Source organism: Bombyx mandarina, chromosome 20, assembly GCF_030267445.1.
Source record: "Bombyx mandarina strain Sakado chromosome 20, ASM3026744v2".
NCBI lineage: Eukaryota > Metazoa > Arthropoda > Insecta > Lepidoptera > Bombycidae > Bombyx > Bombyx mandarina.
The window spans coordinates 6,104,411-6,129,079 of NC_143226.1; the positions used below are offsets into that span (position 1 = coordinate 6,104,411).

General features: G+C 41.3%; 2 pseudogenes across 1 annotated transcript; one reads left to right on the forward strand and one right to left on the reverse strand.

Moving 5' to 3' along the window:
• The first annotated feature begins 165 nt into the window (after positions 1–165).
• LOC114251251 (uncharacterized) lies at positions 166–1,356 on the forward strand (annotated as a pseudogene).
• Positions 1,357–8,659: 7,303 nt separating this feature from the next.
• On the reverse strand, positions 8,660–17,667 carry LOC114242874 (myrosinase 1-like; annotated as a pseudogene). Its single transcript, XR_016324782.1, has 9 exons — positions 17,642–17,667; positions 17,039–17,153; positions 15,799–15,963; positions 15,179–15,427; positions 14,172–14,260; positions 13,672–13,821; positions 12,664–12,873; positions 9,876–9,967; positions 8,660–9,385 (listed from the first exon to the last, which is right to left on the reverse strand). The product of XR_016324782.1 is annotated as a myrosinase 1-like (transcript).
• Positions 17,668–24,669: the final 7,002 nt, after the last annotated feature.

Here is a 24,669-nt window from a genome sequence, read left to right on the forward strand (position 1 = left end):
CGCTACCCGCGCCCGCGCATCTATTGCATCATTCGCACCCCCAATTAGTGCGCGCCAGACTTTGAAGCGGAATACACGCGTCCGCGGTCGATACCGGAACTGACAACCCGAGAGTCTCATGCCAGTCGGGCACCTAACATTAAACTGGAGCCCAAGCGTGGGCCCTTTAATTAGTATTTCGGAGTGAATCTACGTAATTATGACACGTACTCGTCGTCAGTCACGGCGTCAATCCGATTTTCAAGACGTTGAAGAAGAAACGGGTTCAACCGCGGGACCGACGCCAACATTTACCGCAAACAACATGGCGTCCATCATGGCGTCATTACAAGAAAGTCAAATGGCAGCATTCGAACGCCTACTCGACCGAGTTTTTGAGCATAAAACTCAACTCGAATCATCAGCAACACCGACGTCGGAGCCGACATCGCCGCCTTCCTCGACGCCCGCTCACCATTCTGGGAACTTCGCGTCATGCACGGCGCGGTTCAGCGGAGCGCCCGGCGTCTCACTCGACGGCTTCCTTGACGCGGTCGAATCATACAAAGATTGTGCTGACGTAGGACACGCCATCGCGTTACGAGGACTCTCGATGTTACTAACCGGAAATGCAGCGGTGTGGTGGCAAGGCGTTAAAGCTAGCATCACTTCCTGGGACGACGCTTTATCATCGTTACGAAGCGCTTTCGGTGATTGCAGACCGCCCCATCGAGTCTACTTAGAGCTTTTCAAAATGTCGCAAGGACAAAGAGAGAAGACGGAGATTTTCGTTGCCAGAGCACGAGCCCTACTAGCTCGACTCCCACCTGGTGACCTTAGTGAGAAAGTTCAAATTGATATGCTGTACGGCCTTCTACACCGTCGTGTTCGTGAAAGATTAAGAAGAGACGAAATAATTTCATACGACACGTTATTAAAGAAAACGCGCCATATCGAGGACTCCATCTACGAGACCAGTTCGCCTGAATTTATTCATCATCCTCAGCGAGCGACGCCACGTTCATCGGGTAGTACCGCAGGCGAAGTTCCCACCGATGCCTCGACTTCACAGCATACATACTCGCGGAGGACGCCGAGAATTACGCGGGAAATAGTCAACTCGGGCGCCGCTGGCGGCCCGCCACGCGACGACAGCGCTGCGCCGAGCACCGTTCGAGTCCCCGCGCCTCGCTACACGAAGACTGATAATGTATCATCTACGTCAATTGTTAAAAGACTGTTCTGTGTTTATTGCAAAAAGTACGGACATATTCGTGATGAGTGTTTAAAATTAGCGTCAAAAACGAAATTCGACAACGAAAATACGCAAGCTGTATCCTCGTGTTACGGGTGTGGTACCAAAGGTGTTACTCGGTCTCAGTGTATGTAATCGGCAAACTTCTTGAGCAAATGACCTTGACTGCGCAGAACCCAATTTTAGATCACTTTGGTGGTGAGGGTGAGGCGCGACGGCAGGGGAAATCGTATTGAGCGCATTATTGGTAGATCAGTCGAACCTTGCGTCCCGCACCGCGCCCTCATTCCGCTTGCTCCCAAAAGTACGCTTGCGTACAGTGGAAAGTCTATCGTTATTAATCGTTAAGTTATTTGTTATAATTGCTTGTGGACTTTGTTGCCATTGCTATTTGATGAGTGATTGTTGATTTTTTATAAAACATACACTATGCCGTGACAAACTGGTGTAGTACTTAAAAGAAAGGGTAGAAAATTTGTGTACGACGTATATTGCTTCATTATAAAACAGGGGAAGAATGATATGGAAAAATTAAAACAGACTTCGGAAGCAACAAAAACATCAGTGAGTACTGTTAGGTGCATTATTAACGAAGCTAAAGGCTCTGGCTTGCTCGCCGTGTTTCGGACTCCGGGTAAGAAAAGATCAGGGAAGAAGAAAGTTACCGGAATGGATAGTTTCGTTCAATCTGTAATAAAAAGATGTAATCATAACAACTACGTAACAAGCAGCGAAAGTCCGTATCGTAGAAAGGCTTCGAAAAATTTAAAGAAGATATAAATTTTAATGGCTCGGAATGAAGCTTACGACGAATTATGAAAGAGCTAGGCTTCAGATGGAAAAAAATAACAGAAAATAATCGGAAGCTGGTAAATGAAAAAAGTAACATTCGATTACTACGAATCGAATATCTTCAAAAAATAATTAATTATAGACAAAAAAGAAGACCGAATCGACCGAGTTGTAAACTACGCCGATGAGCCCTATGTCGACTCATCACGATGATAGCGACTCGGGTGATGAAAACAGTGATGATGATGATGGTCAAGATTATGATAACGAAAAAAAAATTACAAACTGAACTTTCGCTTCAACTGAACGAAGACCTGGCAACAGCTCTAGTTTTGACTTAATAGAAGGAATATCTATTTTACCCCAAGATTAAATTATTACAATTATTAACCTATATTTTTTGTTGATGTTCTAATAAATATATAAATAAATACATATGTTGATTTTAATAATTTAATAGCATTATGACGCAAAGAAAATAATGTTTTTGCACGTGAGTGTACCATGCGCAAACTTACCCCCACTACGTCAACAAATGCTCAAGAAGTTTGCCGGTTATTATACAAAGTGTAACGCAAGTTATTACGCCGTCGACGCTGCACGGACCCGATCAGTCACATCCGATTTACCTATTGGTAAAGTAAATACACAGCTGTCAAGTTCATTGAACTCTATTCATCGCGACAGCTCGTTGCCTACAGCTTCCACTTCAAACACCGTAAAGTCGTCCGTTTATATTAATAATCGTAAACAATGTTTTGTTAATAATGAAAATAATTATTATCCTACCGATTTTAAGGCAATTCTTCCTCTGCGCTTTTTCGGTACTGATAACAAGGTTAGATCTCAAACTTATTCTAGACTTAATCATAATATAAACAATAATATTAGTTCTAGGGATAGGCCCCTGATGCGTTACTCTAGTGGTACCGAACCAAAACATAGTTATTCCGAGGTACCAAGTGGCCGCGATAGGGTGACCATGATGAACGAAAATAGGGTGACCATGGAAAACGTCGGCCATTTTTCGACGATTAATTCTAATGTGAAAAGTGTTGCCCTGAGTGACTACTGAGCACCAGGTTAGGTTAAGACCAATTTTAAGTGTTCAAATTTTAGGTATACGAGGTAATGCTTTGTTGGATACGGGAGCTAAGAGTAGCGTTGCCGGTGCGTTGCTTTATGAATTGCTGTTAAAACATAACCATCCGTGTGAGGAAACCACGCGTCGGGTGAGGCTTGCAGACGGTTCCGCGCGCACCCGCCGAGTTTTGCTCACTACTCTAGAAGTAAGGATAAGTCCCGAAAGGTCAGTAACCCTTGAATTTACTGTTTTTCCAGATGCTCAAAATAATGAAACTTTGCTTGGCATGGATTTTTTGGTGGCGGCAGGTATTGTGCTTGACTTTGCTTCATCCACCTGGCATTTTTCGGGAAAACGGGTTACCTATCCAATTGAATATGAATGCCCTAAGCCATGCATGTTTGCTTCTACTGCTGACTTCCTGCGTGATGATAAGGGTTCTATGCTTGGCTCCGATGAACGGCAGCAGCTATCACATTTATTGCAGCAGAATGGAGACATCTTTAGGGTGGGGGGAGCCCCAACCCTTTACGCCGAGCACCACATTGATACCGGTGATCATCCGCCTATATCGGTACCGCCGTATAGGCTCACTCCTGTGCTTCAACAGCGAGGAGAGGTTCTCGCAATCGATTTGTTCGGGCCACTGCCAGAAGGAGAGCAGGGGGAGCGATGGGTACTCCTGGTAGAGGATGTAGCTACAAGATGGGTAGAACTCTACGCACTTGATGATGCCACCGCCGTGGCTTGCTCCCGAGTCCTACTGGAAGAGTATTTCCTTCGTTATGGCTTACCGCGTCGGATCGTTTCAGATAACGGACCACAGTTTGTGTCGGCCGTCATGCAGCAGTGTATGCACCTTTTAGGGGTAAAGCAAGAGCTGATACCGGTCTATCATCCTGAGGCTAATCCAGCCGAGCGCAAAAATCGTGATTTAAAGGTACAGTTATCTATTTTAGTTAAAACTTCTCATTCAGATTGGCCCTAGTTTCTAGCGCACGTGAGGTTTGCAATGAACAGCGCGCTCTGTTCAACAACTGGTAAGACGCCTGCTTATTTAACTTTTGCACGTGAACTTCGTACGCCTTTTGATGTTCACCATGATTTGAGAAGCATTTTAGATAAGGAGAATTTCGTTCCTCAGGTCACTCCTTACTTGCGATCATTTGCTACCTCCCTCACTGATATTAGAGAACGCGTAGAGAAATGTCAGGATATGCGTAAAGAGATAGCCGATAATTCTCGTCGGAAAGAACCGAAGTATAGTATCGGAGATTTGGTTTTAGTTAAAACGCATGCTCTCGGTAATGCGTCTAGGGGTGTAACACGTAAGTTCATGCCACGACGGGATGGCCCGTATCGCGTAGTAAAGATAGTTAGTCCTACAACGTACTTCATAGCAGACTTGTCAAACAATGTCATCGGCAAGTATCACACCGCGGATTTAACCCACTTTCCGTCAAATTCAAGTACGGATCCAATTATGCCAAAGAGGCGGAGAGGAAGGCCGCGTCTTCAAACTAACAGTCCCAAGTTGGACTCGGGACGCGTTCCCAACTTGGAGGGGGAGTATGTAACGCAGCGTTCCGTTTCGCGGGGCAACAGTAGCCAAAGGGATTGTGACTCAGGTCCGTGCCGCGACGACCCACCCCGCGCTACCCACGCCCGCGCATCTATTGCATCATTCGCACCCCCAATTAGTGCGCGCCAGACTTTGAAGCGGAATACACGCGTCCCCGGTCGATACCGGAACTGACAACCCGAGAGTCTCATGCCAGTCGGGCACCTAACATTAAACTATCTCATATCTTTTTAGTGCAACAGATGAGCTACTAGCAATCAGGTGTTTAACTGTTGACTGGTGATAAAAACCCATAAAACCTCATAAAAAAATTAATGGGCTTAACTCGTAAAAGTTTTCATAGGTATGTCACGTACGTGGTGACAGAATGTGGAATTCTTACCTCAATTGTATATTGTTTTGTTGCCCTTGTAGGTAGACAAGCGCACGGTCCACCTGATGATGAGTAGTTCTCGTTGCCCATGGACGTCAGCAATGCCAGGGGCAGAACCATCCTGGTTCTTCGAAAAACACCGCGGAAATAGGTCAACTACCCGAGTGGGCCCACAATACGCTCTATCGCCCAGTGCATTTTTTTTTTTCTTACATGGGTGGACGAGCTCACAGCCCACCTGGTGCTAAGTGGTTAAGCCCATAGACATCTACAACGTAAATATACCACCCATCTTGAGATATCAGTTCTAAGGTCTCAAGTATAGTTACAACGGTTGCCCCGCCCTTCAAACCGAAACGCATTACTGCTTCACGGCAGAAATAAGCCTACCCGCGCGGACTCACAAGTGGTCCTACCACCAGTAAATATTATAAAGTAATAAATAAAATCGTACCAGAAAAAAATAAAAATCGTGAGTGGCTATAAAATCCGACTTTTAACCATATAAAGGCGCTATCCTGGCCTGATGGGATAACTAATATTACTTCTATACCATCCATATTTTCTTTTTATTTACCCAAAACACACACGCAAGAGCTGACCAAATACACCCAAGTCCATAACGAACATTCCAATAAAAATAAAAACTCACCATAGAACATAAGCTACCACTAACATTTCTCTGATAGAATGTATTATTGTTGTTGATAAACCTCTGTTATATTACTTCCTCGCGTCGTAGGTTAGTGTAAAATTTGGTATTTTCATGTTTTGACTTATTTCTATTTGCTTCATAGCGTAGGAGTTGCTTGAAAGAAGACTCGAATACGCGAAGCTGTTTATGTGTTAGTGTGTTGTAGTAGTTATAGATAATACACATAAATTAGTTATAGATAAGCAACTCAAAGCTCAACAAAAATGTTTACGGGCGTCGGCCACTAGATGGCTTCGCTTCGATTAGTGTCTTATTGCTCCTGTAGATGCCAGTAACATATTACCTATCCTCCATTTTGTTTTTACTGATGAAGGATTTTGTAAATTTTGAGAAACCACAAATTGATAAAATTTAATCAATTTGTCTATGTTTATATATGTTACCGGAAATGTATGAAATCAAGGAATTGTATACAAATCCTAGGAAATGTGTACAATTCCGATACTATTTAGGAAATGTATAAAATATTGTTTGAAAAACTATTTAATGCATAGATATCCTAGGAAATGTATAAATTTCCTCGGAATTGTATATAATTCCAATATCGTATTAAGAAATGTATAAAGTAAATGCTTTCTGTAATAAAACACGTTGTTAATAATATTTTTTTATTATAACACTTATTGAGACAATCGTAACAGTCATACCGTAAAATAATAATAATATATTCATATTATCTTACTAATTAAAACTTCTAAAATCAACTATCTATTAACTTTTAACGTATCACAAAATCAACTTATATTTATTCTTATTATATCAAATTTTCATTTGGCAAGTAATCAGTCTGATAATTAAGTAATTATAAATGTCAAAGTATAAAAGTAAATCTTTATATTATAATACTTTATCAGTCCATATAGCTATTTATTTTTGCAGGGTAAGCTCGAATGGCATTTGGAAGTACATAATACTTTATGATGTAGCACAGTTTTTTTTGCAAAAGCACTTCTTAAATCCCTGGCCGGTTCCAGTGGATTGCAAGTTGGCAACTGACCGTAGTGCAAGACTCGTCCCGCTGTCCCCGCGTACCCACCAATTTCTTAAATGTTTTACATTTCCGATTGCTATTTAGGAAATGTATAGATTTCCTAGGAAATGTGTAATGTGTAAGTATAATATAATTTATTTCACACATTTCCGTGCGATTTTAGGAATTACATACATTTCCTAGGAATTGTATACAATGACGGATTACATACATTTCCGTTAACATATATAAAAATGAATTGCTGTTCGTTAGTCTCGCTAAAACTCGAGAAGGGCTGGACCGATTCAGCTAATTTTGGTCTTGAATTATTTGTGGAAGTCCAGAGAATGTTTAAACGGTAGATAAATACGAAAATGCTCGAAATTAAATAAAAATAAAAATTTTGTTTTTCCTTTGATGCGTCCCCCGTCGGACGGATTCCTTTTGTTTGTTTTAAGTTTATTTTATACAAAAATTTAGGTTTTTTATTTATCGATTGAGGCACTACGTAGTCTGCCGGGTCAGCCAGTAACAAATAAAGACGTGTATGATTTATAATTTTTTTATTTTCTGTCTTCTAACTTTAACAACACAAAAGTTAGGGGCATCCGCTACAAGATGTCGCTAGTTTCTATAAAAAAAAATTTTGTCTTAGAGTATCGCAATTTCAGGGCCCTGATAGTAGTATAGTCACGGCTAACGTTCTATAAATTACTTATCAGAGCCCATAAACTGATGTGGACTGTTAATGTCGTACGAAATATTCGCTGGTTTTTTTTTCGCTTTTTAGAAACTAACATTTAGACCAGCTCGTATTAAATATTTATTATGGCTGCAAACCGCCATTATTGGGAATAATTAAACGCGTTTTATAGTTTAGTTTATTTTACGTTGACATTTATTTGTTATCAATAACGTGACAATCTTATTTTAATTTAGTAGTAATTTTTTATATTTAGTAGACTTTGTTTTGTTGTGAAAATGTTCAGAAGATGTTTAATTATTAATTTGTTGTTTAAAAAACACAAATGACTGTCAAAAGACTCAAATATTAATTGTATAATATATAAATATGAAATAAAAAATCACTACATAGTATAAAACAAAGTCGCTTTCTCTGTCCCTGTATCTGTCTATCCCTATGTATGCTTAAATCTTTAAATCTACGCAACAGATTTTGATGAGAAATCAACAAGAAATTACAGTTTCCGAAGCGAAGCGAGGGCGGGTCGCTAGTACATTATAATTAACATTAATAATACTGTTACGCCTGTAAGTGTAACGCCATCTATTATCAAATAGCGGAAACACATATTGAAACGACTGGTCTTGCCGGGAATGTTCTCGATAATTGTAGAGATATCGTAGCGTAAAGCGTTGCAGATTACACGAAGGCAGTTAGTAATCGGAACTACTCGAAGCGAAACAGCGAACGGATCACCTGAAGCGAAGCGGAAGAAGCGAATTACGAATTGTAAAGTGCTCTAAGTGTTAAATAGTTATAATTGTGGTTAGTCATCGTAAAATATTATTTATTTTATTATCAAAATGCAAGATAACCTATGGCTTCGTCAGATTATAGAAACAATGTTATCAGCAACATGCTTCGTCTAAAAAAATTATTATATATATAAAAAAATGATTAGTTGTAATTTGTACTTCTGTGGAAGTTTTATTTATCCCGAGCCCCAGGGCGTAACAATATGTAGGTTTAAAGTGTTAGAATCCCAACACCCGCATACCGACCGTCAGACTGTAAGCTGACGTTATCCTCACGATCTCTTAACTAGTTTGTTCAATAAATGGTATTAGTGCAATTCTTAATTTTGTTAGTGTTTAATTGGCACCATTATCGGGTTATGAATCTCTTTTCGATTGAGAGAGAGAGACCGTTAAAAAAACTCCAATAAAAAGATAAAGAAATACTTTATTTATAACGATAATAGCTCCGGAAAAAAGTAATACACAATTTTGGAAATCATGCGTAAAAATTGAACAACAAATTTCAACATTGACAATAATAACCCTACATTAAACAAGTTGTACTTTGAAATGTTTCTCGTCAAAGAATATTGTTACGCCGGATGTGTTTTCTGTTGACTGGTTTTGAGTTCTCTCTTCGATCGGTCCCTCACTGCTGAGGATCGTGACTCCGTCCGATTTCGTCAACCAGCTGTCTCCATCGATCCCGCCCTGCAGCCCGGTGGAGTGCGTCGCTGACAGGTATCCCCAGTTCCACCGCTATTTGGTCCGACCATCGTTTGGGACCTCTACCCCTAGGCCTTTTCCCCTCTATTTTACCGGTCACCACAAGGCGTTCCAAATTGCTGGTATCTCTGCGTGCAGCATGAGTGGTTTTGAGTTACTAAATGTAAATATGTTGTACTTAAACGAATCAAATCGTCTATTATTTTAATAATAATAAAATATTACAAATATTTATTTCACAACAATATTTTATGCGACATCATCAATAGGTTTTTTGTATTTGTTCGTATCTTCCATCTGTGACTTCCACTTGTTAGAATCGATCGATCTGCTCTTGATAACGTATGAGTAGTACTGGGCTGAGAGTCTTGGAGTTCGCTTCCGGCCCTCGTCAGAGAAGTCGACGTCGTAAAGACCAAACTTTGATCTGTAAACATTTATAACTGATAAAGAACACGAATTTCCACCTTGACACACCGCGTTAAAGTCGTAATTATCTTGTATAAAGGTTTTCGCATCTTATAAGCGGGACAGCATTTTTTTATACCTTAGATGGTTGGACGAGCTCATGGCCCACCTGGTGCTAAGTGGTAGCCGGAGACCATAGACAGCGTAAATGCCGCCACCCATCTTGAGACATGAGTTCTAAGGTCTTAGTTGTACATACAGTACAACGGCTTTCTCACCCTTCAAACCGAAACGCATTACTGCTTCACGGCGGAAATAGGCGGGGTGGTGGTACCTACCCGTGTGGACTCACAAGACGTCCTACAACCAGCAATAAATTTTGTGGCAGTACAGTTATATGCTCTACTACCCGTAATTAAGCAAATTTATGATTTATTTCAGGATTCATTTTCGTTAAACGATTTTCTCTCTTCCAAAACAACAAACAGGATATTGAAAATGTTACTTACGTGTACCCGTAAAGCCATTCGAAGTTGTCCATCAGTGACCAGTATGTGTAACCGTGTATTCTAGCTCCGTCTTCGTAAATGCAAAGTAGAATCTAAAGAATAGTGAATTAATAAATAATTTTGCGTGAAGTTCTCAAGCGCAGCTCGACGTTGACGATAACTGATAGAAAATGTCGCGTAGAATTATTTAATGGGGGATAAAAGTAATCTCAGTGTATTAAAATGTGTCCCCTGAAAGGGAACCAATTAAGGGGGCGCCACAGTAGCAAGTGGAAAGTTTTTAAAAACAACACCATAAACTATTATAGTAGGATACTAAATTTCGATAGAGAGAAACCCTTCCCACATAATAATAAATAATAATGGTAATAAAAACAAATAGTTGATATTTTTACCAGTGCATATTTTTAACTACACAAATCACAAAAAATATAAAATTTTTCAACCCAGCACACTTCACTCTGAGTAAAAATGCTATATTCATACCGTTACGCCGGTAAGAGTAACGCCATCTTTCGTCGAATAGCAGAAACGAATATCAAAAGCACTAGTACAATCGAGAACGCTCGAGAAGTGCAACGCCATCTATTATCAATTAACGGAAACACATATCGAAACTACTGGCCTTACCGAGAATGTTCTCGATAATTGTAGAGTTATCGTATCGACTATAAAAGCGTTGCAGAGATGACACGAAGGTAGTTAGTAAACGGATGTACTCGAAGCGAAACAGCAAAAAGAAGTGAATTACGAATTTTAAAGTGTTCATTGAGTGTTTTAAGTGTTAAATAGAGTTTTAATTTGTACTTCGGTGGAAGTTTTATTTATCCGAGCCCCAGCGCGCAACAATACTATTTTCATTTCCTACACTAGCGCTATTTCGGTGAGTCTTTCAACAATAGCTTGCTGTTTACAGATGGACGGATCTTGTTTTTGGATGGATGGATGGATGTAACGGACCGGGTTATGTCGGACTCCGGCGCCTCCAGAGAGGAAGAGAAAGACGAGGAGGACCAAGGTCCTCCACCTCCCCCAATTCCTCGCAGGAGACTACGCCTAACACTAGCCCTAGCAAGAACAGTGCTTCGCTGTATCTATTAACAGATCGGAATCGCGACCCACTGAGAAGATCCGGCGTGAAACTCAGTGGGCAACAGAATCTCAGTCGGCAATATGAATCTCGGTCTTACTGCAGTAGTGTTAAAGACTATATTTAAACGTCGAATTCGATACTTTAAAATTTACTGTGCATTAGATTATCTATGAACCGACTGGCCCGGCCAAGTGAAAGCGATTTAATACCGAGCCCTTTGGAGATGAAACACTGCGCATAAGTCTCTTACATTATTTGTGTTTACATACATATCAAAGATAATAATGACATCTGTTCGAAATGAATCTGTGAGTTTTGAGTTTTTACCACGGCAACACTGATCGCAAAATTCGGGCATTCGCGACTTGACATCAAATCTGTCACTTCTCAGTCCAAAAGTTAGATGCGCGTGTCGGTTACGTTTTACTGTGTTTCATCATCCCATACTTTTCTTATCACATCCTCACCCTGAAGCCTCCTATCCTACATTATACGACGTGATTCTACGAGGTCATCGGTTCTGGTGAGTGATAAGCTAATATTTTATTAAGAAAACACATATGCGGTCGCGGATCGCGGCACGTGTTCGACGGGCCCCTCGTGCTAGTTTCCGGAGCCCTAGACTACCACGAGGGGCTGGGTTCAGATCAAACAACATCATCAGTACGATCAGCATCTTTAAGGGCATTAAAAGTCTTCTTCTTCATGTTCTTGGCCTTATCCGACTACGTGGGGCTGATGCAGTATGTCTTCATTTTTCATTCATATCATACGTCATCTGTGCGCTCACACCCTTCGCATATACTCGTTCACATAAAGCATCCAAGTATTTTTAGGAGACCCCGTCTCATACCCAAGTTTTTGAAGTGAAAACTTCTTTAGAATAGTTGTGATTTCAAACCGGATGCAACGGAAAAAACGACAGGTAAGAGACACAAATACAAAAATGTGTAGGATGAAGCCAGCAAAGAATGAGACAGAAATATACATACTATTTAATACAGCGCCATCTGTGAGATTTTTTAATACTAACGTGTGTATGAAAGCTCTTGTAGTGAATTTTAATTTAGGATTATACGTGAAATTAAAATATCAATTCACAGAGGGCGCTACCTTACAATTATTTACTAATGACAAAGTTTTACATATACTAAAGACGTTTAGGATAATTGTATTTTAATTTTGGAAGGTTTCACTTCTACCACGTGTGAATTGCACACATGTTTTTTTTTTTTTTCATAACTCGTTTATAGGCACAGAAGATACTCAGAAGACTTCAATTCTAACAGATAACACGAACCGTGTTAGGACGTGTTCATGCACAACAAGTCATCAAATATAAAATACCTGCTCCAAGTGCTTCTCGATGAAGGTGATTCTGTTGAAATCATTCAGGTCGTCTTTGTAACTTTGTAACTATGAACGCCCTGAGGCCCTCAGGGTATGACTGCAACAAAGGAATTTAAATGTCTGAGAATTCTCTTTAAATTTAACTACACTTATTTAATATATGGGGAAGTTAATTAAGTCTTCTAGATTGGTAAAGGTTCTGAGAGACTGTTTTGGTCCAAATCCACACAAACACAGAATCATCATCCGCGTTGGAGCATCGTGGGGTATGTGCGAGCCAATAAACGTCTCGATTTTCCACTAGAACTTAGAAAGCGTAGAAAGAAATAACGAGGAACAGCTTACGCTATATGGTTCAGGGTGCCCCGCAGTGCTGTTAGGGTAAGGTTCGGAAATCGCGTTCAACTCTGGCAGATCACCAAGGGATTCCTGCCTTTCTTCGCCAGCTTTAGCCTTTCTCACCATGCGACTGGTGTAGTAGTTCAGTCCAAGGAAATCGTTAGTACCTGAGAAGTTTCGCCACGATAAAAGCTTGTCGAAATATTCTGAACGCATCTGAACTTACGTGGATTGTTATCATATCCCTACAATTCTTTACGGCAACTTCACAACATATTGTTATGCAAAAAATATGTATGGTATATACAAAAATTGTATATGTATTTATCTAAATTCTTAGTTCATATTTATCTAAATTCTTTATTCTTTTATAAGGGTAAAATAGTAAATTATTATTTTACAATATTTTAATATTTAGTAGACTTTGTTTTGATGTGAAAATGTTCAGAAGATGTTTAATTATTAATTTATTGTTTAAAAACACAAATGACTGTCAAAATACTCAAATAATAATTATAAGCATAAATATTAAATAAAAAATATGTTATATTTAACATTAATAATATTGTTTCGCCTGTAAGAGTAACGCCATCTGCCGTCGAATAGCCGAAACGAATATCAAAGGATCTAGTAACATCTAGAACGCTCGAGTAGTACAACGCCATGTATTGTCAGATAGCGGAAACACATATCGAAAATACTCGACTTGTGAGGTATGTTCTCGATAATTCTAGGGATGTCGTATCGACTATAACAGCGTTGTAGAGATGGCACGCAGTCAGTTAGTAATCGGATCCACTCGAAGCGAATCAGTGAACGGATCACCTGAAGTGAAGCGGAAGAAATGAATTGAGAAACTTATTATCTTAATTTATACTTAACTTATGAAACTTACTAGTGCGGGCTTACAACATGCTCTGTCACGTTTATATTCAATTTACAGCCACATTAACAGGGGTGCAAGTATCCTGGTTTCCCTCAAAGGTAATTAGCACCGGTAAATTAGGAACTCACCTCTGATGAATTCAACTTCATGTTTAGATAACGGAGGTGTAATCTAGAGCGCGGGAACCCTTCGACTGAGCTGATATTCTTCATGAGTTCTACAACGATTGCAGGCCACCCTCCAGACTTGGAATGTATTGGATGCATAAAACGACCAAACTGTAAAGAGAACGAATTTATGGGTCTTGCCATGTCGTGGCCTACTGGCTAAGAAGCCCTGTTTCGGGTACTCGCATGGAATGATACAACTGTGCCAAGTTTGAATCTTGCATCAATTGATACAGTTACGTATTTGGTACATGTTATTCGGGAGAAAAATCAGTCACCACGAAATCTATTAATTCGCGAAACAGCTCTCAGCAATCCCGTTCTTCCTGGCCGAACCTTTGCTCGTCCATCTGTCCTGGTGAACCTGGAAGCCCTCCGGGCCACTAGTAATCGTTTATTCATGTGTAAAAAACAACTTGACCAGATACCACCAGTACACACTAAATATATATATTACATACATTGTATTGCCGGTATAGTTCCGCGAGTTCCGCATCGTCTTGGGTTTCTGCACCGAAATAAAATGCGACGTGGGCGATACTGACTTTTCCTGCAAGAAGACGTTAATCTTAATGGCTTTGTCAATATATAACATATATATTACTCTAGCTAATATATATATATATATATATATATATATACAAGTATCGGCGCAGCATTACTATTTAGTTGACTAAGATTAGTAAAATTTAACCGTTTCCTTAATATTGACGTAATTGGTTGACTATTGCAAATTCAACGCGTGTAAGCAATTATTTAAGGCTGTGCTCATAACAATTAATGACTAAGCTACCCCCACTTTCTATTATAAATACGAGTGACTATTATCGTATAAAAACATTCCGGCTCGAGCAGTCGAACGGAGCGGAGCTCTCGGCTGTTATCGTTGTACACTGGAATGTAGTAATAAATGGAATTAATTGGAAAAGTGAGTATTATTTACTGTCACTATTGAAGGCAATGACAACAACGACGAAAATGACGTCACCATTATTACTAACAACATGGTGCCAGTGGCACCATCATGAGTCGTTGACGTCATCAGCAATAGTGACGTCAACATTTTAAAAACACCGTTGAATCAGTCACTCCGTCATATATATATTATTGTACGCGACCGGATCAATGATCCTCCGAAATACCGGGATAGTTAGAGAATTGATCTCCGGTAGGATTCCTGATCTAGTTTTCTGGAGCTACACAACATGTCTTTCTTCAAACGTATCAACGATAAAAATCGGTATTCTATGTCACTAACATCTCTTGGTTGTTGAGCAACGCTGACCAAAGTGGTTTTAGATAGTATGAATGAACTCTACTCCGATGGCGGCATTGCTATAGTGAAACGAGATGATGAGATCATGACAGACAAATAAAACATGCCTCTTATCTTTCTGTAAATATTTTCCTCTAATAAGGCACAAGCCAATCAATAAGGATGCAAAGCTTCGGGTAAACAAAGAAATACCTTGATACATCGGCTTATAGTTATCATTATAATTATGGTAAGCTTTGGCATGAGCCATGAGTAGAGTCTTCGTGCACAAATATGGAGCCAAGAATGGCTCGACGACGCCAAGAGCTTGTAAGCTGCTATCACAAGCAAGTAAAGGCTCATTGATCGTGATCCAAAGTTTCACTCTGTCTCCGTACAGAGAGAATACTACATCCGCGTAATCGGCAAACCATTGTGCCATTTCAGGATTGGCCCAGCCTCCTGCAATAAAATTAGATATTTAGATTTAATATAGAATTAAAATGAGTTCACATCAATTTCACGATTATTTGTTGTAAATGGTATTGTAAAATTATATCAAAACTCCTGGCGCGAAGCCGTTAGAATAAATACTATTGCTTTTAAAGAATGATAGGATGCTATATCAAGGCCGGAGTCGTGTCGTGATCTTGTGCTTAACATCCAGACAACAGTTGCCCAATCTTCTTCAGGCCGAAACGCGTTACTGCTTCACCGTACAAATAGGTAACACAAAATAGGTAGAGTCGTGATGTGAACCAATGTGAAATCACCATACGCCCTACCACCAATAAGTTTTTGAGAAATTTACTGAGTAATAGTTCAAATATTACCCAAATCTTGAAATATCTTCGGCATATCTGAATGGTACAAAGTGACCATAGGTTCAATCCCCTGTCTAGCAGTCCGTTGATCAAATTGTCGTAGTATTGCCGTCCGTCTGAACTGATGCGAGTGCGGTATCCCTCAGGCAACAGTCTTGGCCAGGATATAGAAACCTACAAAAATTTCCAGGATTATTAGATAGATAATATGCTAGCTAGTAATAAAAACATCACAAGTACGCCTAGTTTCCGAAGAAGTAGGAGAAGAAAAATTAATTAAGTACTACAGAAACACGGCATTAGAGGAATTGGCCGCGGGAGAATGTGTCTGAAGAAGACCCAGTTCGCATATCTTCTGATGAACAGATCCGAAAACTAAGATAGTTCGAGTTGATATCGAAACAGAAAGCATATTCACTAGCCATCCATCTTCAACTAAGTGCAAAATCCTCCATTTGTGGATTTCCATACCTTCCAATGGATTAAAGTTATACGAATTGAGATTGAGTGATTTCCTTTACCTGTAAAAATCAAGTCCCAACTGAGCGGCCATTTCAATGTCCTTCTCGTACTGGTTGTAAGAGTCACAAGCAACATCTCCGTTGGAGTGATCCTTGATCCTATGGGGCTGTGTATGCGTGTAATGGTCCCAAATACTTGGTGTTTTGTCTAAGAAAGAAACAGTTTTAAGAAGAATCCACGTGTTGCCTATACATTGTCTACATTTTTTAAGGTTTTTGTAAAGATTCTGATTTCGAAAATTGAGTGATGACAGAATTATTTGTCGGAAAACTGAGCTCTCTGAGTGCTCTCCAATTATCTCCGCGTACTGCGACCACCGACCGTCACCAGTACCACATGCGCCTTAATGGTGCTGCGAAGCAATCCTGTATTGCGCTCTGAATGGTGTGATAGTAGCCGAACCCCACATCTCGGTATCCATTCACTACTAGATAAGCTCTATGCCCCATTAAGAAATAAAACCTGCGATTACTTATGGCGCTCACACAGAGATGAAGTATCGCGAACTTACTAAACATGGAACTCGTGGTAAGAACCCATCCAAAAATGTACTTTTACATCGATTGTACTTAAAAACGAGGTGCTGTGTAAGCTAAATCCCAGGTAGGTAACACCAAATTTTAAAACAATTCGTTTAAAGTAAGGTTTTTTTTAAATCTAGTCAACTCATTACGAATTGTTCGAAATAGTATGAATATAATCTTTAGTTTTTAAAACTCAAACTCACCACTAACATCCAGGACCCTTCGATCTGGTACGACGACGTGGCCGCACCGAACTTGAACCATCTCGGGAAATGTAATTCCTTATTCGCCAAGAGCGGATGAAGGAATGAACTGAAACTAATGACAAATCGTAATTATTAGGACTATCTCATACCTTTTTAGTGCTTTGGATGAGCCAAGAGCAATCTGGTGTCAAACTGTTAACTGGTTATAAATACCCATAGAAGCTCGTAAACAGTTTTATAGGTGCGTCACACACCTTGGGACAGGATGTGGAATTCTCATCTCAATTGTATTAAATAGCTGCTGTCCCATTCCTCGAAAGACATCATGGAAATAGGCAGAACCGTGCTAAATATTCGGCCGGGCTCACACTATGCTCTACCGTCAAATCATAAAATCGTTAGTGATTATAAAATCTGTCCGACTTTTACCCAGATGAAGGCACTATCCTGACCTCATGGGATAACTACTATTACTTCTATACCATCCATATTTTCTATTTTATTAACGTTTATTTACCCAAAACACTCATGCAAGAGCTGACTAAGTACACCCAAGTACATATATAAGAAACCAGAAAATAAAATATAAAAAGAACTCACCATAGAACATAAGATACCACCAACATTTCTCTGATAGAATGTATTATTGTTGTTAATAAAACTCAGTTATATTACTTTCTCCAGTCGTAGGTTAGTGTCAAATTTGGTCATTTCACGTTTTGACTTATTTATTTTTGCCTCATAGCGTAAAGGGTTACGCGTACTACGTACAATCATACATTAATTGGATGCACTGATTTCGAACATTATTTCGAGGTCAGCCATAGATGGGCTGAGGAAAATATGGAGGAATCGAAATATCACCAAAGGCACTAAAATTAGACTTGTAAGAGCGCTGGTCTTCCCTTAATTTTTTTTATTGGTTAGATCGGTAGACGATCTCACGGCTCGCTCACCTGGTGTTGAATGGTTAGCGGAGCCCATAGACAACTACAACGTAAATGCCGCCACCCACCTCGAGACATGACCTCTTAAGGTCTCATTTGTAAGAGTACAATGGCTGCCCCGCCCTTCAAACCAATCGCATTACTGCTTCACGGCAGAAATAGGCAAGTGCTGGTACCTACCCGCGCGGACTCACAAGAGGTCCTACCACTAGTAATTACGCAAATTATAATTTTGCGGGTTTGATTTTATTACACGATGTTATTCTTTCACCGTGGAAGTCAATCGTGAAAGTAGAGTACGTATTTCATAAGAAAAATTGGTATCCGCCTGTGATTCGAACACTGGTGCGTCGCTCAACACGAATGCACCGGACGTCTTATCCTTTAGGCCACGACGACTTCTTCGACTTTCTTTACGCTGCTGAGACCTGAACATTAAGAGAAAGTGAGAAGAAGAGGGCTCTCGAAATGTGGTGCTGAAGAAGAATATTGTAAATAACGTGGATGGAGTCCAGAACGAATCAGTTAATTCTACAGGAACTCTGCATTAAGCAGCGTCTATCCTCCATCGTTCAGGGTCGCATTTACGCTTTCTTTGGACATGTGTCACGATGGGGTGACGACTTAGTTGAGCGCCTTGTGGTGCAGGGCGTGATTGAGTGTACAAGACCGCGCGGCAGATCACCGTTACTATGGACCGACCAGATAAGGGCAGCTCTAAACGGTCCCGTCAACGAGTGCGTAAGAAGGGCCGCGGTACGCGAAGAATGGCGACGTCTGGTGAAGCGCACCACCACCCGAAATGCTGACCACGACCAATCTGCCAAGAGTGCAAACGACTGAGAAGAATAGAGGGCTGCTTGAAGGAAGATCCGAATACGCGAAGCTGCTTTTGTGTTAGTGTGTTGTAGTAATGTAGTCACAGCCTTACGTTATCTTACGCGGATCTTACGTATGAAACACTGGCGTATGGCCGACGTATTCATTAGATCTATGTAGAAATCACAACGTGATTATTTTGTCATAAAAATATAGTGATTTAAAAAAAAACTTAATCTAACTGTAACATTTTATATAATATTCATATTACATAAATTATACAGAAATATAATAGTTTAATGAAAAATATAACGTACCAGAATCCATAATATATGTTAAAACGTAGAACGAATTGGCTACAGAATGTATTAAAATTTAAATTTAATGAAAACAACAACGAATACGATTGACGGCTTCATTCTCAAGAAATATTTATTTAGTTATGGTATAGAGGGGTGAACGAGCTCACCGTTCACGTGTTTTAAGCGTGATCCCACATGGGAACATGAACTTGAGATATAAGGAACCAAACCCCCCTTAGACCCTCAAAGCCCACTGACTTTCTCGCTTGATCTTCTCAATGGGGGTCGCGTTTCCAAACAGGTGTTAAATCCACGGTTCACCTATTCGCCAGGCTAAGCCCCGTGAGCTCGCCCACTCGCCTGGTGAATCTACTATAACCGCTCGAAGTTATTAGAAGAGGTACGTAAAAAAGAGAGGAATCAACAACGTCTTTCTTACATTTTAAATTTTAAGCCGGAACACAATACTGCTTTGCTTCAGAAGTATACAGGACCGTGGTATCTAACTTTTTTCCCCATCTAATCGTTGGTAGCCTAAGGGCTATTTCAGCTTCACGCGGACCGGTAGGTGAGCTCACGGGCTCAACCTGAGAGAATTGCTAACAAAAGCAGTGCTTCGCTGAATCTACTACCGGATCGGAATCGCGACCCACTGAGAAGATCCGGCGAGAGATTTTGTCAATGGGTTAGTTCGCTCGTCGAACTCTTCAACAACAACGGCGACTCCTTTTTTTTTCAGGGCCGGGGGCCGAGCCTCCTACGAGGTCCCGCGCCTAAGGGGCTCGCGGGGTATGTGGGACTTGACGATCGGCAAGGTGTTGGGAGCAGACCGCGGGCCCAAGGAATTTTAGGGCCCACCCACTAAACGACTCCCCTGCACTCTTCGCCCAAGCGTCCGATACCCTCCGAGGTCAGAACCCGAATGAGGTAGGGGGGTTACCGCAATCAACACTGCAACCAGACAGCGCAGCTCACCACAAGGACGCCCAGCCGACGGAGCCTTCGAGGCGAATCGAAGGATCTGAAACGTCGGCCGTCTCAGTACGGAAGCCCGTCAAGCCGCCCAGACGGTGCCGCTGGGGTCCCGGAATTCCCCGCTGGACCAGAACCAGCCTGCCGGCTCGGGACGCGATACACCGCCAACCGGTGGCTCTATTATAGATACTCCTTGGCAGCGTGCTAGAGACTTTTTGAAAGTAGCATTCTGACGCTTCCTTAAGATACTTAGGTATCGATACTAAATCTAGGTCGTCGTGTAGACCTACATTCCTCACATACGACGATGCTCCGACGGCTATCCTGCAGAAACTGGATTGGATGACCTGGAGAGAGTTAATGTGCGTACGGGCCGCGTGAGCGAACACTACACTTGCGTAGGTCATGACGTGACGTATGCAAGTTTTGTAGAGTGTCACCTTGTTATGAAGGGACAATTTACTTCACTTGCAGATCATGGGGTAGAGTCGACTGAGTAGGGACGCGGCTTGGTCGCGTACTGAATTAATGTGGGGACTGAATGTCATCCCTCTGTCTAAGATAACCCCTAAATACTTGGCCTTCGAAGCCCACGGTATGGGAATGACAAAAAAATTTATTGCGGAAATTGAGTTCTTTCTCTCCCTCTCTCTTTCAGTCTACAGACTTCCACTACGACTCGTGCCTCCGAAGACATCGGGTGACTTCACGCGACCTTGACAGACCATGCCATGAAATGACCCGTCACTTACACTACATACACTATTTTGTTTTGTAAGTTTTTTTTTCTTTTTATTGCCTAGATGTGGTGGACGAGCTCACAGCCCACCTGGTGTTAAATGGTTATTGGAACCCATAGACATCTACAACGTAAATGCGCCACACACCTTGAGATATAAGTTCTAAGGTCTCAGTATAGTTACAACGGCTGCCCCACCCTTCAAACCGAAACGCATTACTGCTTCACGGCAGAAATAGGCGGGGCGGTGGTACCCGTGCGGACTCACAAGAGGTCCTACCACCAGTAAAAAGTACTTACTTGTCCACTATATTCTTTTTTCTTTTTGTTAGATGCATTATTATCTAAGCCACACTGCAGAATACTACTCTTTTCGGCAACATCAAGGTTTAACTACTGATAAAAACTGATGTGCATGGAGACAAGAAATTTTCCCCTAGTGAGTACGAAGCTTAAAGTTTAAGCTCAGAGTAGCGATACCTATCTATGCGATCTCACAAGATACGATTATAAGATACATAAGATTGATGTCGTCGTGGCCTAAAGGATAAGACGTCCGGTGCATTCGTGTTGAGCGATGCACCGGTGTTCGAATCACAGGCGGGTGCCAATTTTTCTAATGAAATACGTACTCAACAAATGTTCACGATTGACTTCCACGGTGAAGGAATAACATCGTGTAATAAAAATCAAACCCGCAAAATTATAATTTGCGTTATTTCTGGTGGTAGGACCTCTTGTGAGTCCGCGCGGGTAGGTACCACCACCCTGCCTAATTCTGTCGTGAAGCAGTAATGCGTTTCGGTTTGAAGGGTGGGGCAGCCGTTGTAACTATACTGAAACCTTAGAACTTATATATCAAGGTGGTGGAGTATGTACGTTGTAGATGTATATGGGCTCCAGTAACCACTTAACACCAGGTGGGATGTGAGCTCGTCTACCCATCTAAGCAATAAAATAATTAAAATAAAAAACTTCAGAGGTGTCAAGGGACACCCGGATGGAACGAAGTTCCTTTCGATTAATTAGTGAAGGAATTGTAATTTTTTTTTAAGTTATAATAATAAATTACGGCATTATGAAGAAGAAAAAAACAATACTATGAACTAAATTACCACATAGGCGGCACTGAAAATTTCGGGAATTAACGAAGTGACACAACATTACTATTTAAAAATGTATTTATTGCTTTTCGAAGTATTCTCCGCGAAATTTGACACATTTTTCCATACGATGGAACCAATCATTGAAGAAACCATTCCATTCGGAAGTTGGGGTCTCCAATATGGCCGTTTTGTAGGCGTCCACAGCTTCTTCAGGTGATGAAAATCTCTGTCCACGCAATTTATTCTTTATTTTAGGAAAGTACAGAATCATTAGGGCTTAGGTCGGGGTTGTACGGCGGATGGTCTAATAATTCTATGTTTTCTTGCTCTAAAAACTCTTTAGTTCTGTGCGCGGTGTGAGAACTCGCATTGTCGTGATGGAGGATGATGCGACGGTTGCAGTTCTCTTTACGGAGTTCAGAAACGACCTATGGCAAACAAATGCTAGCATACCATTCTGCATTAACCGTTCTTTGTCCTTCAAGAGGAAAAGTCGTAACATGGCCGGTTTTGTAGACAAACGTGGCCACCTTTTTTTTTGCAACACTCCGTGAACGAACAATTTTTGTTGGCTTTAACTTATTTTCGAACACCCAAACTCGTGACTGGTTTTTTGTTTCGGGTTCGTACGCGTATATCCAGGATTAGTCTCCTGATACAATGTTGTATACAGCATTTGAGGATCCTGCGTGGAATTTTTCGAGAGTTCTGACGCACCAAGTAACGCGAGCCGCTTTTTGCTCTTCATAGAGCGAATGCGGTATCCATCGGGAAAACAACTTTTTACACCTAATTGTTCATGCAAGATTATTTGTATTTGACTCATGCCAATGTCTAAAGTTGCCTAAATTTCGCGGTATGTCACATGTCGATCTTCCTCAATCAGCTTACGCACAGTATCAACGTTTTCTTGGGTGACTGCAGTTTTTGGACGACCTTGACGGGGATCATCACTGAGCTTGACACGTCCACGTTAAAACTCAGCAACCAGTGATAAATTGTGGTTTTGGATGGGGCTTCATCACCAAATTCAGAAATCATCCGGTCAACCCACTGTTTTTGTGTTAAACCACTTCGAAAGTCATAATAAATCATCGCTCTTGAATTTTCTCGAGTCAATTCCATTTTCTCAACGATTAAACAAGTTTGACAAAACCTCGTGACTAGACCGAGAATCTTATTTTAAATAAATAAATGGTATTCGATTTTTAAAACCAAGGAGTTTTCAATTAAAAAGATTTTAATATGGCAGGAACAGTGGAAATATTCCATTCCCGATACTTTTAGTGCAGCCCTCGTATTGTTGAAACGCTATCTGGAGAAACTGTACTCATTACGCGGACCAATCGGATACGAGCAATGTCACGCGATAAGCGCCTACACGTTGATTGGTCAGAATGACGGATCTAAAAAGTGTCGTGACAACTTTTCGTAAGAATTTTTTCCGTCTAGCCCCCTTTCACAACGCGCGATAAGGATTTTCGTTCCAAAAATATTCCTTCATGATAGCAGCCATTGTTTCTGCTCTCTCTGCGTGTTTGGAAAAACCTCTAATCCAATGTATTTTATGACGCCAAGTAAATTGCGACTAGATCTTTATCCAATTTTGACCGGGCTTAACGATTAATAATTACTTTACGAAACGGAATAAATCGATGTATGTGGATAAGACATCCGTAGGCATATTATGCGAGTATTATGTAGATATGTCGGCGCGTGTTTTTTTATAAACCATTAGTTCATGACTAATAAAGATGGGACGACAAACAACACGTGCAAGCATTCATCGAAAACAAACGTACAAGTTAAGAATCGTAAACAACATCGTCTCACCACGATACCTTGCTATAAAAACGCTCCGTTGTTGTCTCTCGACCATCGACATCAACCCCACGAAAAGCACAGCGGTGCTCTTCAAAAGGGGTCGCCCTCCGAACACCACGCTGAGCATCCCTCTCCCGACTAGGCGCGTCAACACCCCCGCCCCGCCGTTCGCCCAATCACGATGTTCGACCAGCCCATACCGTGGGCCCGAAGGTCAAGTACTTAGGCGTCACCCTCGACAGTAGGATGACATTCCGCCCCACATTAAGACGGTACGCGACCGTGCCGCCTTCATTCTAGGACGTCTCTACCCGATGATATGTAGGCGAAGTAAAATGTCCCTTAGAAATAAGGTGACACTCTACAAAACTTGCATACGCCCCGTCATGACCTATGCAAGTGTAGTGTTCGCTCACGCGGCCCGTATACACTTAAAATCCTTTCAAATCATTCAATCCCGTTTTTGCAGGATAGCCGTCGGAGCCCCGTGGTTCGTCAGGAATGTCGACCTCCATGACGACCTGGACTTAGAGTCCATCAGTAAGTATCTGCAGTCGGCGTCCATGCGCCACTTCGATAAAGCGGCACGACATGAGAACCCTCTCATCGTGGCCGCCGGTAACTACATTCCCGATCCTGCGGACAGAATGGAAAGCAGTCGACGTCGCCCAAAACACGTCATCTCGGATCCACCCGATCCACTAACGGTGCTTTTAGGTAATTCAAGCACCGGTCACCGTTCTCGTCGAACCCGTCGCTTGCGACGAAGGGCTCGACGAGTAAATTAACTCTCAGACACAGCCCACTGAGTTTCTCGCCGGATCTTCTCAGTGGGTCGCGTTTCCGATCCGGTGGTAGATTCTGCGAAGCACGACTCTTGCTAGGGTTCGTGTTAGCAACATCGTCAGGTTTGAGC